This window comes from Giraffa tippelskirchi, chromosome 8, assembly GCF_054371585.1.
Source record: "Giraffa tippelskirchi isolate mGirTip1 chromosome 8, T2T-mGirTip1v1.2.pri, whole genome shotgun sequence".
Classification (NCBI taxonomy): domain Eukaryota; kingdom Metazoa; phylum Chordata; class Mammalia; order Artiodactyla; family Giraffidae; genus Giraffa; species Giraffa tippelskirchi.
This window is the reverse complement of record NC_137282.1, coordinates 103,683,514-103,697,675: the sequence shown is the minus strand read 5'-3', so window position 1 is coordinate 103,697,675 and position 14,162 is coordinate 103,683,514. Positions and strand designations below refer to the sequence as shown.

The window sequence follows — 14,162 nt, the reverse complement described above, 5'->3', positions numbered from 1 at the left end:
CTGTACTTTTCTCAGTTTCCTCTACTGGAAATGTCCTTTCCCACCCATTTCCTCTTATTCAAACTCTACTTCTTCTTCAAGGACTGGTATTAATGCTATCTACTTTACATACATGCAGACTTCCTGACCCCTAAGTCAAAATTAATCTCTCCCTCCTCCATGAGGCTACTGTACTTTCTCTGGACCTCTGCTTTACACTGAGTTCATCATGTTTTATAGTTCATGGCTATATATCTGGCTCAGCTCATTGTGGCAAGGGAGTATCTTTCTTTGGTTTTATACCTACCACATGCATACTAAGATTATGAAAAAATGTTTTTACCTAACGCAAATTACTTAGCAAACAGAACATTGTCTTAGATCAGGCTTCCATCATATCTTACCTGGACTGGGACTAGTAAAGCACTCTCCTGGTCAGTTTCTTCAGCCTCTACTTCTGGCTTTCTCCAGTGTATTTTCCATATTACTACCACAGTGGTCTAAGACAAAAACCTGATTATGTCCCTTTGCAAATTTATACTATTCTCCACTGTCTAAAGGAGATCTTGACATGACCCCAGTCTACTTCTCTTCCATTTTGCACTGTTAATTCATGCAGATGTGCATCCATGTTTACACACATTTCCATATTTATCAGAAAGGCAAACTCTCACCTATACCCTTGTAAGAACATCTACAAGATCCATCATTCTAATAGCTCATTCTTTATGCCTCATCTCAGGGGAGGTGTAATATGGCAGTTGAGTTAAACATATCTGTGTTTAAATCTTAGATTGTCCTTACTTGGGAGAGTAATTCTGAGTAAGTTAAACTTTGCAAATACAATTGAGGAAAGATTGGAAAACTCTCTAGCTTCACCATTCTTTCCCTGTTCTCTCTGCAGTTCAACTCTGCTCTAGTGGTTAGGTGGGCAACATCAACATTTACTGTAAAATGCAAAAATAAGAGCCAGCATTAAAATCTAAGCTCTGGGTTCCCTGTCAGTAGAAGTAAGTAAAGTTCCAGATTTAAAAACAAGTAAGCTGTACTCTTTGTTTGCTTCTAGCTCCTTATTCACTATATACTAAAATGTGAAGTAACAGAACACAGAAAATTTCAAATTCTTTTTCAGTTACAATAGTTGTCCATCTCAGCAAGGATGTACATAGTGTACATTTTCATAATTTTTGCCTCATATATCTTTGGTGAAGTCTGTTCAGATCTTTTGTCCACTTCTTAAATTGCTTTGTTTTCTTATTGTTGAGTTTTAAGCATTCTTTATATACTCTGGATACACGTTTTTTATCAGAAATGTAATTTGGAAATATTGCTTCCCAGTCTATGGCTTGTCTTTTTATACCCTTAATAGCATTTTCTGCAGAGCCAAAGTATTTAAATTGATTAGTGTATTTCATGTTTTTTGTATCTTAAAAACTCATTATCAAATCCGAGTTCATATGGGTTTTTCTTTGTTTTCTTTCAGAAGCTTAGAAGTTTTACATTTAGTTTTATGTTTCATTTTGAGTTAATTTCTATTTAAATGTGTGTATGTGTCAAGATTCACTTTTGGGGCATACTGAACTCTATTCTGTTACCATTTGTTGAAAAGACTATCATTTCTCAATCAAATTGTCTTTGTACTTTTGTCGGAAATCAGAAAACTATATTTGTATGAATCTATTTCTGGGCTCTATATTCTGTCCCATAAATCTCTCTCTACCCTTTAGCCATCTATTATTTCTTCCTCTTTAAGATTTAATAGGTATGCAATGCTCTAGATTTGGTAACCAGAATATGCTTAATTAAGTATCCCTTCTAGTTCAAGGTATTGTAGTTTGACTTATGAATTTCTTTCTGTCCTAACAATAAAAAAATGGAAATCTAACAACAATAACAAAAAGCTGACCTAAGCAGAAATTGACTAACGTGTAGCAGATAAGTAATGTTGTAGCATGCAATAATATACTAAGGCTAGGCAATTGCGCTACCCAGAAACAGAGTTTTTGAACATTGAAGGGCCCAGATGAGGTAAATCCCTTTGGCATAATCTCATTTCGTATTAGATTTATAGCTCTATAGTTGTTTTAATTGTTTGCACTTTGTTTTAACCTGGTTTAGATGCCAGATGTTCATCTATATTAAACTTCAACAGTTATAGTGCTATAAATAAAAAAGAGTAACTCAAAAATACATACATTACAAACATTCTTAAAATGTTACTTTTAAAACTTTGAAAAAGAACAAACAAGTTACTCTTCTCAAACGCAAATATGCTTTATGTGCTTTTTTTGGTGGAACAGTCATTTATCAGTATTTTATGAAAAGTACCTTGAGTTAGTAGGAGCTTTTACACGTGGTAAAAGGCTATTACTTAAACTCCATGAATTAAGGTAATTCTAACATTTCTCCATTTTATGGCCCTAGCACCAAAGACCCAAAGCAGTGATGCTGCATGGAACCATCCTTAGACTGCAGCCCCACTCTGGAGGCCAAGGTCCTAGGTGTTTAATTTTTGTTGAAGGCTGTGTGTAAGTACTATAGCAGGTGTTATGTCTCTTTCTTCCTAGTGCAAACTGTTGCTATTCAGTGGCACAGCTTAGAAACAAGGTTAGCTCAGCTGGGAGAAAGGTTCTTCCCACTTTGTCTCTCTACAGTAACCATTGTTTTCTGCAAACATCTGAGCCTGTTTTTAATCTTTTTACCTTTATTCATCTATACTTTCAATACATAGGAAAACATTAAGTAACATTTTTATCACTAATTAATTTACTACAAAAACTGTGAGCAAAGACTGTTACATATCTACTAAAATGTAAACACATTTTGTTACAAAATTGATTGCATACCATACAGTATCACTTAAAACAATAAAAAAAAAAATCCTAATTTTTAAAACTTCACTAGGACACTGATAAATCCTACCTAAGAGTAAAATGATGAGCATAAAGTCAAATAATTAATACTGGTGATAACTCTGCAATGTCATCCTGGCCTTCAAATTCTGGGCTGTTCTCCAGCAGCATCAGGATTAGACATTCTCACCTTCTATCGCACGAAATATGCTTTCACAGGTCAGCCATATATCTTTTTTTCTACATGACTAGGCAAGTACATACAAACTGCATCTAAAACTGAATCTTACCAAAGAGTAGCAAGGATATAAAATACAGAGACTGTAACACTCAAGTCTTTGTATGAGGCCTACATGATTATCTTTCTGAACTCTTTGAAGTCCAGCCAAGGGTTTTTCTTTTTAACTCCCTTACATAAAGCCCAACTTTAAGACATTTCAAGTTACTGTCAATACTGTGAACAAATAAGCACATCCAGAAATTTTCTATTAATTTGTAATGATTAATAAAATCATTGATAAAAAAGTAAACGCTTATCTAAAAGGAAAAAGAAATTAGCAGGAAGTCATTATATAACTTTTGAAGTTAAGAAAACATTTTCTTAGGATCAAGAAAATCAAATACACAGCAAAGAACAAATCTAACTTCCTATCTGCTGAGTACATATATACCTTTGATCTAATGAATTTCTAGAACAAATTGAAAACACAAATTAAAAAGAAAGGATTTAATACTTAAGCTCACATGCCAATTAATAACTGCCTTTGACCGTAAGAAAAGTACTTTTCAGTAGGAACAGACTCCTATCCATTATCATATAATAAACTTGAGACTGTTTAAACAAGATAAATCTTTAAAGAAGCAGCTAAATCAATATAAATTTTAAAATGGAAAGCAAACTGTGCTGACATTACAAAATTTTCAATTAGTGATGCCAGAAAAATGTATTAAGAACCTTTAACAAAAAAATGAAGTAGAAGATAGGCTTATATTCACTTCCTTCCTGTCTATATTACCACCTGAAAGGACCTACCCTATTCACAGCCCTGAAGAAAAAGGCTTACTATATTTATTGACTTACTGAAAAATAAATCAAATAGAAAATTACATTAAAAATCTCCCATTACGCCACTGAAGCTATACTTCAAAGTAATACTGGGAAATCTATTTAAGGTTTAATACTCATATGAAAGTGAAAGTGTTAGTTGCTCAGTCATGTCCAACTCTTTGCAGTCCCATGGACTGTAGCCCACTAGGCTCCTCTGTCCAAAGAATTCTCCAGTTAAGAATACTGGAATGGGTTGCCACTCCCTTCTCCAGGAGATCTTTGCAACCCAAGGATCGAACCTGGGTCTCCTGCATTGCAGGCAGATTCTTTACCATCTGAGCCAAGAGGAAAGCCCTTAACACTCACATAGGTTCATTTATATAGTACACACATTGAAATCAATATAAATGCACACTTACATTGAACAAACTGATACACATGGTATAGCAATATCTAAATAAAAACTAAGGAAGGAGGAGAGATCAAATTTTTCTAACATATCAAAACTGGCAAAAAGATAGGAAAGAACTGTAGTGAATTCTGTGAGATTCTTCTTCAAAGTAGGTCCTTACTGAAGACTTTATATTGTGTCTACTCTTAAAAAGACAAGCTTAAATAAAGGCTAAGATTCAATAAGGCTAACAAAATGGAAGAAAATCCACTCACTTAGAAGATTAATGCTGATGAAACACTACAGTAATCATTCTTAAAATTGTAGAATTTGTAGAAAAAGTGACTTTGGCAGGGAGAAGAAAGCCTCTAACTCCCTAGAGTAGAGTGACCATTGTCTTCTACAAAATCTGAGCCTGAAAAGGACAGATCAGTTAGTTCCAAACTTGCTTTTTAAACTTGTTTAATTTTATTCTCTGATGCTCCCAACACTGCGAAAACATTAAGTAATGTGTATTTTCATCACTAATTAACTAGCTTCAAAAACTGTGAGCAAATCATATTAGATCTACTGCACGAGTTTTTTTTGTTTGCTTTTTTGAGGGGAGTAGGTCCTAGCATTTGTTGTTGTTTAGTTGCTAAGTTGTGCCTGACTCTTTTGTGACCTCATGGACTATACCCACAAGGAGGACTATACCTCCTCTGTCCATGGGACTTCCCAGGCAAGAATACTCTAGTGGGTTGCCATTTCCTTCTCCAAGGTCCTAGCATATACATTTTATAAAAATCAACCAAAGTTTAAAAATTTGTCCCCAGGACATATGGGTATGTGCCGTCGGTAGGGACGGAGGCAATTATTTAAGCAGTGTGGTAGCCTCTCTGACAAGATGACACTTAAATAAGGAATTGAATGGTTACTAAGAGGAGGAATGGTTACTAAGAATATCTCAGAGAAGAAAGTTTCAAGCTGAGGCAACCCCAAGTGCAGGGGCTGGAAAGATGAATGAGCTTTGTGTGTCTGTGGAACAGCAAGAAGGATAATATGCCAGGTGTGAAGTAAGCAACAAGAGTAAGGTGGCTAACAGCTTGGTAATAAGCGTAAGAAAGTTAGAACCAGAGCAGAGAGTGGGGGGGGTTGCCTTTGCTAGAAGATGAATTCAGATGTAGATAAGTAGATTTCATGGTGGGAAAATGAGAAAGTTCTCCCATTACTTCTGTTTCTGTAATGAAATAAGCAGCAAGATGATTTGCCAAATAGTATGAGGAGGGATGGACATGTTGAGTGTTAATGATTGAGATGATTCTCTTCCAGGAACAACGAGAAAACCAACTAAGAAAACTATCTGAAATAATGAAGCAGCTATTCATTTCCTCCCTTCCCACATTCCCACCTTAGAGAATCTGGCGTACTCACAGCCCTGGAAGAAACAGTCTTACACTATCAGACTTAGGATCTGCCACACTTAATAGGAAGCTATAACACACCTAGACAGCCTACTAAAAAGCAAAAACATCACTTTGCCAACAAAGGTCCATATAGTCAAAGCTATAGTTTTACCAGTGATCATGTACAGATGTGAGATTTGGACCACAAAGAAAGTGGAGTACTGAAGAATTAATGTTTTCGAATTGTGGTGCTGGAGAAGACTCTCGAGAGTCCCTTGGACAGCAAGAAGATCAAATAAGTCAATCCTAAGGGAAATCAACCCTGAGTACTCACTGGAAGGACTGATGCTGAAGCTCCAATACTTTGGCCACCTGATGCAAACAGCCAACTGATTGGAAAACACCCTGATGCTGGGAAAGATTGAAGGCAAGAAGGGGATGACAGAGGATGAGGTGGTTGGATGGCATCACCAAGACTCGATGGACATGAGTTTGAGCAAGCTCCGGGAGTTAGTGATGGACATGGAAGCCTGGCGTGCTGCAGTCCATGGGGTCGCAAAGAGTTGGACACAACTAAGCAACTGAACTGATGTCTATTTTTGTCTTTTCTGCCAGAAGGAGGATGGTTAAATTTATTACACAGTCACAGGTGTTTATAGCAATTCCTGGATAAAGCACAGAGGCTGTAGTAGATTGTATTACTGTTTCTAAGCACTCGGTGAAAGGTTGATACTTTACCATGTGGACATCAGGCTTGGCTATATCACTTGCTCTAGCTAATAAAATCGTGAAGTGATATATGCCGCTTCTAGGTAGAAGCTTTAAGACGTAGCATATGATTCGTTGTCACTCTTTTCCCTCTACCATGCTTCTCAGAAAGAGGCTGTTCCTTCATCCTCTATCCCTGAATGAAAATGATAATGGAGCAGATGTACAGATCCCACCAGGATGTAGCTAGAGCCAGAAGCAAACATTAATTTTAAACCAGTGAGATTTGGGAATTGTTTGTTACTACAGCATAACCTAACCTAAACTGACTTATTTTTGTTCAGTTGCTCAGTCGTCTCTGACTCTGCAACTGACTTAAAAGGTGAAAGTCAAAGTTGCTTCATTCGTGTCCAATTCTTTGTGACCCTATGGACTGTAGCCCACAAGGCTCCCCTGTCCATGGAATTCTCCAGGCAAGAATACTGGAGTGGGTTGCTGTGCCCTTCTCCAGGGGATCTTCCAGATCCAGAGACTGAATCCAGGTCTCCTGCATGCAGGCAGATTCTTTACCATCTGAGCCACCAGGGGGAGCAATAAAATAAGAAACAATTCAGTATGTATGTTTATGTGTTGAGACATCAATGTATAACAGAAAAGACTAACAGGAGAGAAGCAATAAGAACATCCAGGGTTTCTGTCTCAATTCTTATCACACTACTTATCCAATTATCCAAGCCAGAAAACAGTCATCAGGAATAAATCTTTCTCCTCCAAGTCTCCTACATCCAATCCGTTACCTCCTTAATGTCTCTTGTATCTATCCCCACAGATACTATTTTAATTAGCCTCTTACTACCTTTCCCTTGCACTAATGTAATAACCCAATAATTTGCCTTTCTGCTTCAGTCTCCTTCCTCTAATCCACTCCCTACATTTATACATAGTAATACATATTCCTAAAATGATGTTACCACTTTGCAGGAAACATACCACATGAGACACACTTCAGCTGGATACACATGACTCAACCTTAGCCAACCCCTCTCTAGGCTCCATAAAGGTATCAAACCACTGCAGGTTCAGGTACAGGTTTTGCCACTTTTTGGCCACAAGTCACTTAGCCTCTTCAAGTACAATTTTTTTTTTCCTTTATAAAATGAGAATCATAATGTTACTCGCAGCTTTGTTCTTGGGATTAAATTAGAGAAATAAACTGGCTTGGCGAAATTTATTGCCTGGTCACACTGTAGAACAATAAACACTTGTGGAATAAGAGAACAAATCTCTGGCTGTGAAAACTTCACAGCTCTTATTGGCTTATCTAATTGTCTCCCTTTACTAAAAACTAAGCAACTTGAAAAGGGGCTGAGCCTTTCTAATCTGAGCATCCTGGGACCAAGCACAGTGCCTGAACTAACAAGGAACTCAAAGTATTAAAGCTAAGTGATACCTGAAAGTGGCTAACACACCCTAAATGGTTAGAGAAGGGAACAGAGAGAAAGGCTGAAGTCGGAGTGAATAAAATCATTAATAACTGTAAATCTTCCTCAAGTCCTTGTGTAACTGCATGTGCTTTTAACTTTGTGCTAAACAAGAACTTGGCATCTTGGGTGGCTATTCTCTTCTGTATTTAACCAAACTACTCTTGCCAACTTCATTTACAGGTGAATTCACAAAGTCCTGATAAGGAAGGTAGGCAAGCAATGAATGTTTAAAAATTCTTCAGTGTGACTACACTGAACATTTCTTCAAATGCTGGATAACTTAAAAGAATGTGTTCCTGCACATAATCTCAATGCTACATTTCAAATGGATAATTCCACTGCCTATAAACAATTGATACCACAAGATCAATAGAATGTAACTCTCAAGGGTAATACAAATCAATACATTCTAAAGAGATACAATTACTTCTTCTCTATTTTGACAGAGAATCTCCCCCCATATGTACATTTCACTGTTTTCTTTCTGTCTGTCCACCTAACTGTAAAAATGGTAGGTGGTTGTATTTCTGAAGTGTATAACTGAAGTTCAAGGATATTTTGAAAGTGATTCCTTGGATATGGATTAAGGTTATCAATAAACTAACTGGTTATTTTTAAAGTGGTATTTTATTTCAAACTGCCCAAGAAACAGTTTTATCCAAATTCTTGCTATAAATACCCAAAAAGAAGAAAAATAGAAGCTCATCAGAAAAGTCAAATGATGGTATAGTTTATAACTATTTCATAATTTTAAAAATAACAGGTAAAGACAACATGATAAACCATCTAGTCTACATAAGGAGATTATACAACACTAATTTAGATGATTTGACAATGCTAAAATGTTATTTCTTTTAGACAGTGGTTCCCAAAAATGGCCTATCTTACTAGCATTTGGGTGGAACTTATGAGATTGCTGTATTTGACTATTCTTGATCTACAAAAAAGGCAATTATACACTCAATCCTTTTTAAACCTGGTATTTTAATCTTTTCCTGAAATATACATTGCCTACTTAACATTATAATATTTCACATGCACTACCATTAGAGCACACGCCATACTGAATTGTAATTAATTGTTTACAATTCTTACTCTTATGCTACAGTTGTGAACATTTGTGGGCAGAAACCATTCCTCCTTTGTTTTCAAGTTCCTGGGGCCTGGCACTGTCTGGCATATAGCAGTTCTTGCACAGTAACTGATGATAAGAGAATAGAAGGATAGATTAAGAAAGCATATAAAAAAGAAAAGTCAAGTTCTAGTAAAAGTTAGTATGCAAACTAACTGCTACCAGACTGCTCCAAAACTTAACATCTGATGTTAAACCCAAATATTTTCTGAAAATACAGTATTTAAACCACTACTACTCCATACCAAAGAAATAACACTTGCAAATTTTCAGAGACCACTTATCCAATATATAGAGCTTCCATTTCTTTCTTTTCTTTTTTTTACTCTCTGCTTCAGTACAATATCTTGGGGCAACAGAAGGTGAAAAGAAGCAGAAATGTTCTCACTGGTTAATTTCATTCCTTCCTTGTAAAAGTTCTGAGAAGATCAGCAGGGGGACTTCTTGGAGATCATGATTTTAATGATTTACATAGGATGGTTAGAATGTCTCTGGACTTCAATCTTTGTCACTGTACTATCTTTTAAATTTTGTACTATCATTTTTAAATGTGCATATCTTTTAAATTTTTGAAACTTAAATATGACACTATCTTTTTGAATTCACTAAAGTAAACTAAACTTATGTACTAAAGACAGCTATGTACTTCCTCAGGTTTGATCATAAAGTAAGAGAAACAGAATACAAAGTATATTAAGACTCAAAAAATTCCCTAAGGTTCAGGGAAAACTTATTAATATTTTTCAGAAGGCTGGAAATATTGAGGAAATAAAAGTATTCAAAGTTCCATAAGAAAATGTGGTCACATATTTCAAATTCAACAAAAGGAGACTTACTGCGTAAGGCTAAAATTAGCAACAGCTCATTTGGGTGTTCACCCAGGCCAAAGGAGGTATTTCTGACTGTATTATCCCTTGTTTCATAATCTAAAGTTGAACTCATTAGGTTTCAAACTCAACTTTGATATTTATATCTAAACTTTTGATACTATCAGATAAGATAGTTCATATTCAGTCAACCTAACACAGCTTATGAATAGAACACAAATTAACTTGACTTTATCAAATAAGAGAACTGTTTTATAAAAAAGGAATAGTGCCACAGTTGAATTAATGTGACATAACATAGCTGACCAAACGAGAACCTGTGCAAACACCAAAACCAACATTACTCCAGTTAACCTTGAACAACTACTACAGAAACTAATGATGGCGATTTCAGGGTATGTGTCAAGATTTCTTTGATTTATATTTTAATTTGATGAAAATAATATAGAAGTAAGAGTAATCACAATAAAATTAGAGATGATAGAAATTACACAATAAAAGACAGGATTTCCATGATGCCTGTAATCAGCACATCAAACCACTGATTTCTGACTATCCAGTCTGCTTGTTTCATCTGATTTTACTGTTTAGCCATTTATTATAAATCTATACACATATGCAAAAAAGAAGTAGAGCAGACAACTCAGCTTGGTTTATATGATTAACTTGCAGCAGCTGAGCTCCACCTACAGGCAACAAAAGGATTCTTCAGAAAAAGTTTTAAAACAGGACTTTGCAAAAGACAGACTGCAATGCCTTTCAGTTAACCTTGAGTGCACATTAGAATAACCCGTGCTTTCTAAAACTTCTCATGGTCCAAACATTTTGATTGTCTCGATCGCGGCAGGGGGCGGGGGGTGTCCTCAGGTGATTCAAATATATGGAAAAGATTGAGATACTGATTTGGGTTTTTAACAGCACACACCTTGAAAAACACTAGGAAAACTCAGTATCATTCTGTTTCTTCTAAAATGACTTCCCACTATACTGACCCTTTTACTTTTTCAGAGATCAAACTGAGTTCCATTGATATTAATATCTTGTCTCTGTCAGACTGCAAAAAAGACTTGGAAGTGATGCAACATTTTTTTTTTTTGTTTTTAAGTCTAGTGCTTGGTGGGGATTAGGGTTCTTAACCCTAACTGCACACTAGAATATATGGAGAGATTTTATAACTGCACACTAGAATATATGGAGAGATTTTATAAAGTATTATTGCCCTAAATTAATGTTATATTCTTAGAAGTTAGAAAAGTAGTTACTGTTAGGGGATAAAGGAAGAAATAACCAGAATAGGGCAAGAGGGAAACCTGTGGGTAATGGCAATTTTGTTTCTTGAACTGGGTGATGGGTATCGGGGTGTATCTGGTTTGTAAAAATTCAGCAATATGTGCACTATGAAATATAGTTCATACACATAAATTCTGTATGTATATTATATTTAAATTGAAAGTTAAAATGTTGAAAAAGGATATGCCCATACTTCACTTCAGACTAAATCATTCAGAATCTTTGGGAGTGGGATCTGGGTATCAGTAGTTTTTCCTCTTAACATTTTTCCAGTGAATCTAATGTGGAGTCAGAAGGTGAAAACCACTCCCCTAATAAATCACAAATGCATTCATTCATTTATTCACTCACTCATTACACAAACTTTAATGACTAATTACCATACATTTATTACATAAGACTCAGAGGACCTAAAGATAAATAAGATGATCTCTGAAGGAATTCACTCTAGGCAATATCGGATAGAAGGCAAACCAATAAATCTCACGTGATAAATACAAGTAAGTCACTTACAAGATCTACAGAAATAATTTGTCAATGAAGGATTCATTCTTTTTTGTTGTTCATTTACATAAATATTTGTGTTCTTATGATATTTGACCACAGATAAATGGACACAATCTCTGCCTTCAAGAAAATAACAGTATGAGGCTACACAAAGAAGAAATATGTGTGTGTGTGTGTGTATATGTGTGTGTGTGTGTGTGTATATATATATATATATATATATATATATAAATAACCTGATGTCATACTAACTATCACAGAAGCATGAGAAAGATGCTATAGGAATACCCTGGGAAACACCCTGGGGATTTGGAAGTTGCTGACCTTGGAGCTAAGATGATACAAACTTGAACTAGCCCAGTGGCACTGGTGGTAAAAATTACTATTCCAGAGGAGTGCTTCTTAAACTTGAATATACAAATCACCTGGCTGCTGCTGCTGCTAAGTCGCTTCAGTCGTGTCCGACTCCGTGCGACCCCATAGACAATAGCCCACCAGGCTCCCCCGTCCCTGGGATTCTCCAGGCAAGAATACTGAAGTGGGTTGCCATTGCCTTCTCCAGTGCATGAAAGTGACAAGTGAAAGTGAAGTCGCTCAGTTGTGTCCGACTGTTCGTGACCCCATGGACTGCAGCCTACCAGGCTCCTCCATCCATGGGATTTTCCAGGCAAGAGTACTGGAATGGGGTGCCATTGCCTTCTCCAAAATCACCTGGGGACTCTACTAAAATGCAGATTCTGATTCAAAAATTGTGAGGTGGGGCTTGAAACTTGGCATTTCTATAAAGATCCCAAGTGAAACACAATTTAAGTAGCAAGTTTGTAAGGAGGATGGTTTTTAAGAGGGAAAAAGCAAAAAATGCCAAATTCCACAACAGAGACACTAGGAAAAACAAAAACTGGAAAGTAGTCACTAGATGTGTCATATACACGGCCTTAGGGAGACTAGTTTCAGGAGAGTGATGAAGGAAAAGCTGAATGATTTGTATTTAGAAATAAATGGGAACAAAGGTGGTGGGGTGGAGAAGGCAATGGCACCCCACTCCAGTACTCTTGCCTGGAAAATCCCATGGACAGAGGAGCCTGGTAGGCTGCAGTCCATGGGGTCACTACGAGTCGGACACGACTGAGCGACCTCACTTTCACTTTTCACCTTCATGCACTGGAGAAGGAAATAGCAACCCACTCCAGTAGTCTTGCCTGGAGAATCCCAGGGACGGCGGAGTCTGGTGGGCTGCCGTCTATGGGATCGCACAGAGTCAGACACGACTAAAGCGACTTAGCAGCAGCAGCAGCAGCAGCAAGGTGGTGGGAACAGGAAATAAAATTAAGTGGTTTTTTTTTTTTTCCCACTCCTTAAGTCTATCCACAAGTTGAAGGAAAGGCAAGAGTGAGAGAGAAAACTAAAAACAAAGGAGAGAGGATGGAATCATTTTCAATGGGTAGAGGGATTCCTACCTTTACAGTAGAAGAGGAGGAGATAAGAATTGATCTGAATAAACAGGGGAAAGAATATGAGTTGAAGAAGGTACTCCTGTTTCATAGAGCAGAAGGCCAGGTGATCTGATGAGAGAGAGTGAACCTGAGGTTGAAGGGGAGCATCAGGGGCTGGGTAATGAAGATGCACTGGAGGCACAGCTGAGGCTGGACTTATCCCTGGCTGTGTGGTTCTGCTCAGCAGCATTCAGTAGTCAAGGTAGAGGCTTAGAGAAAGTGGACTGGATAAGAAAGAGTAAGACTATACACTGAGAAAAGGAAAGAAGCAAGAGACAGAGATCCTCAAGTCAGAGTAAGTACATGAAAGAAAAGAAAGGAGAGAAGGTAAGAAGAGCTTTGGATTTTTTTCCCCTCTTGAACCCCTAAGTATTTTTCAACAGAACAATTAGGAAAATATTCCACTCTGTAAATCTGCTAAAAATTATATTGTGAAATATCATTCCCAACTTAAATATTAAGTACTCAAGAAACCTGCTTGTAGGTTTACCATCCAAAGTGATAAACAGCTTTAACAGATTCCAGATGTTTCTTTATCACAAATTTTCAGTAAAATCACACTTTGAATGGCTCTAGCATAAAAAGTTGACCAACGCTAGTCTAGTCCTTGATTGTACTCCTCAAATCAGAAAACGACTTAAGGATAATAGAGTACTTCAAACACATCCAGGTGAAAAGTTTGTTTATGCCAAAAGAATTGATTTTTGAATAGATAATGATTTCACATTGACACCCTACAGGGCTGGCAACTACCTATACCCATTATAATTTAACTTATGCTGAGCAGTGATTTTCTTTTATTAATAAATACAATTATCCTTTTTTTAACCACATTATAATTTTTAAAGACTCTTAGAAGTTTCTTTTTCTTTTAACATAAAATTAACTTGAGACAAACTATAGTGAAGCTGGTATAGCTGACCCAAACCTCCAATGATTTTGAAATTTTCTTCCACTCAAAATAAGTGGTCATGAGACAATCGTGGACGTTTTCTAGACAAGAGAGAAAAACTGTATTTTCTCTCTGAAAGTCTGTACTTTGTTTTGACCTCCTTATTTTTCTTTC

At 36.5% G+C, this 14,162-nt stretch overlaps 1 protein-coding gene across 2 annotated transcripts in view; it reads right to left on the bottom strand.

Annotated features, from left to right (window-relative positions):
* Positions 1 to 14,162, bottom strand: part of CWC27 (CWC27 spliceosome associated cyclophilin) — a 256,601-nt gene that overhangs the window by 182,486 nt on the left and 59,953 nt on the right. The window lies entirely within an intron of this gene.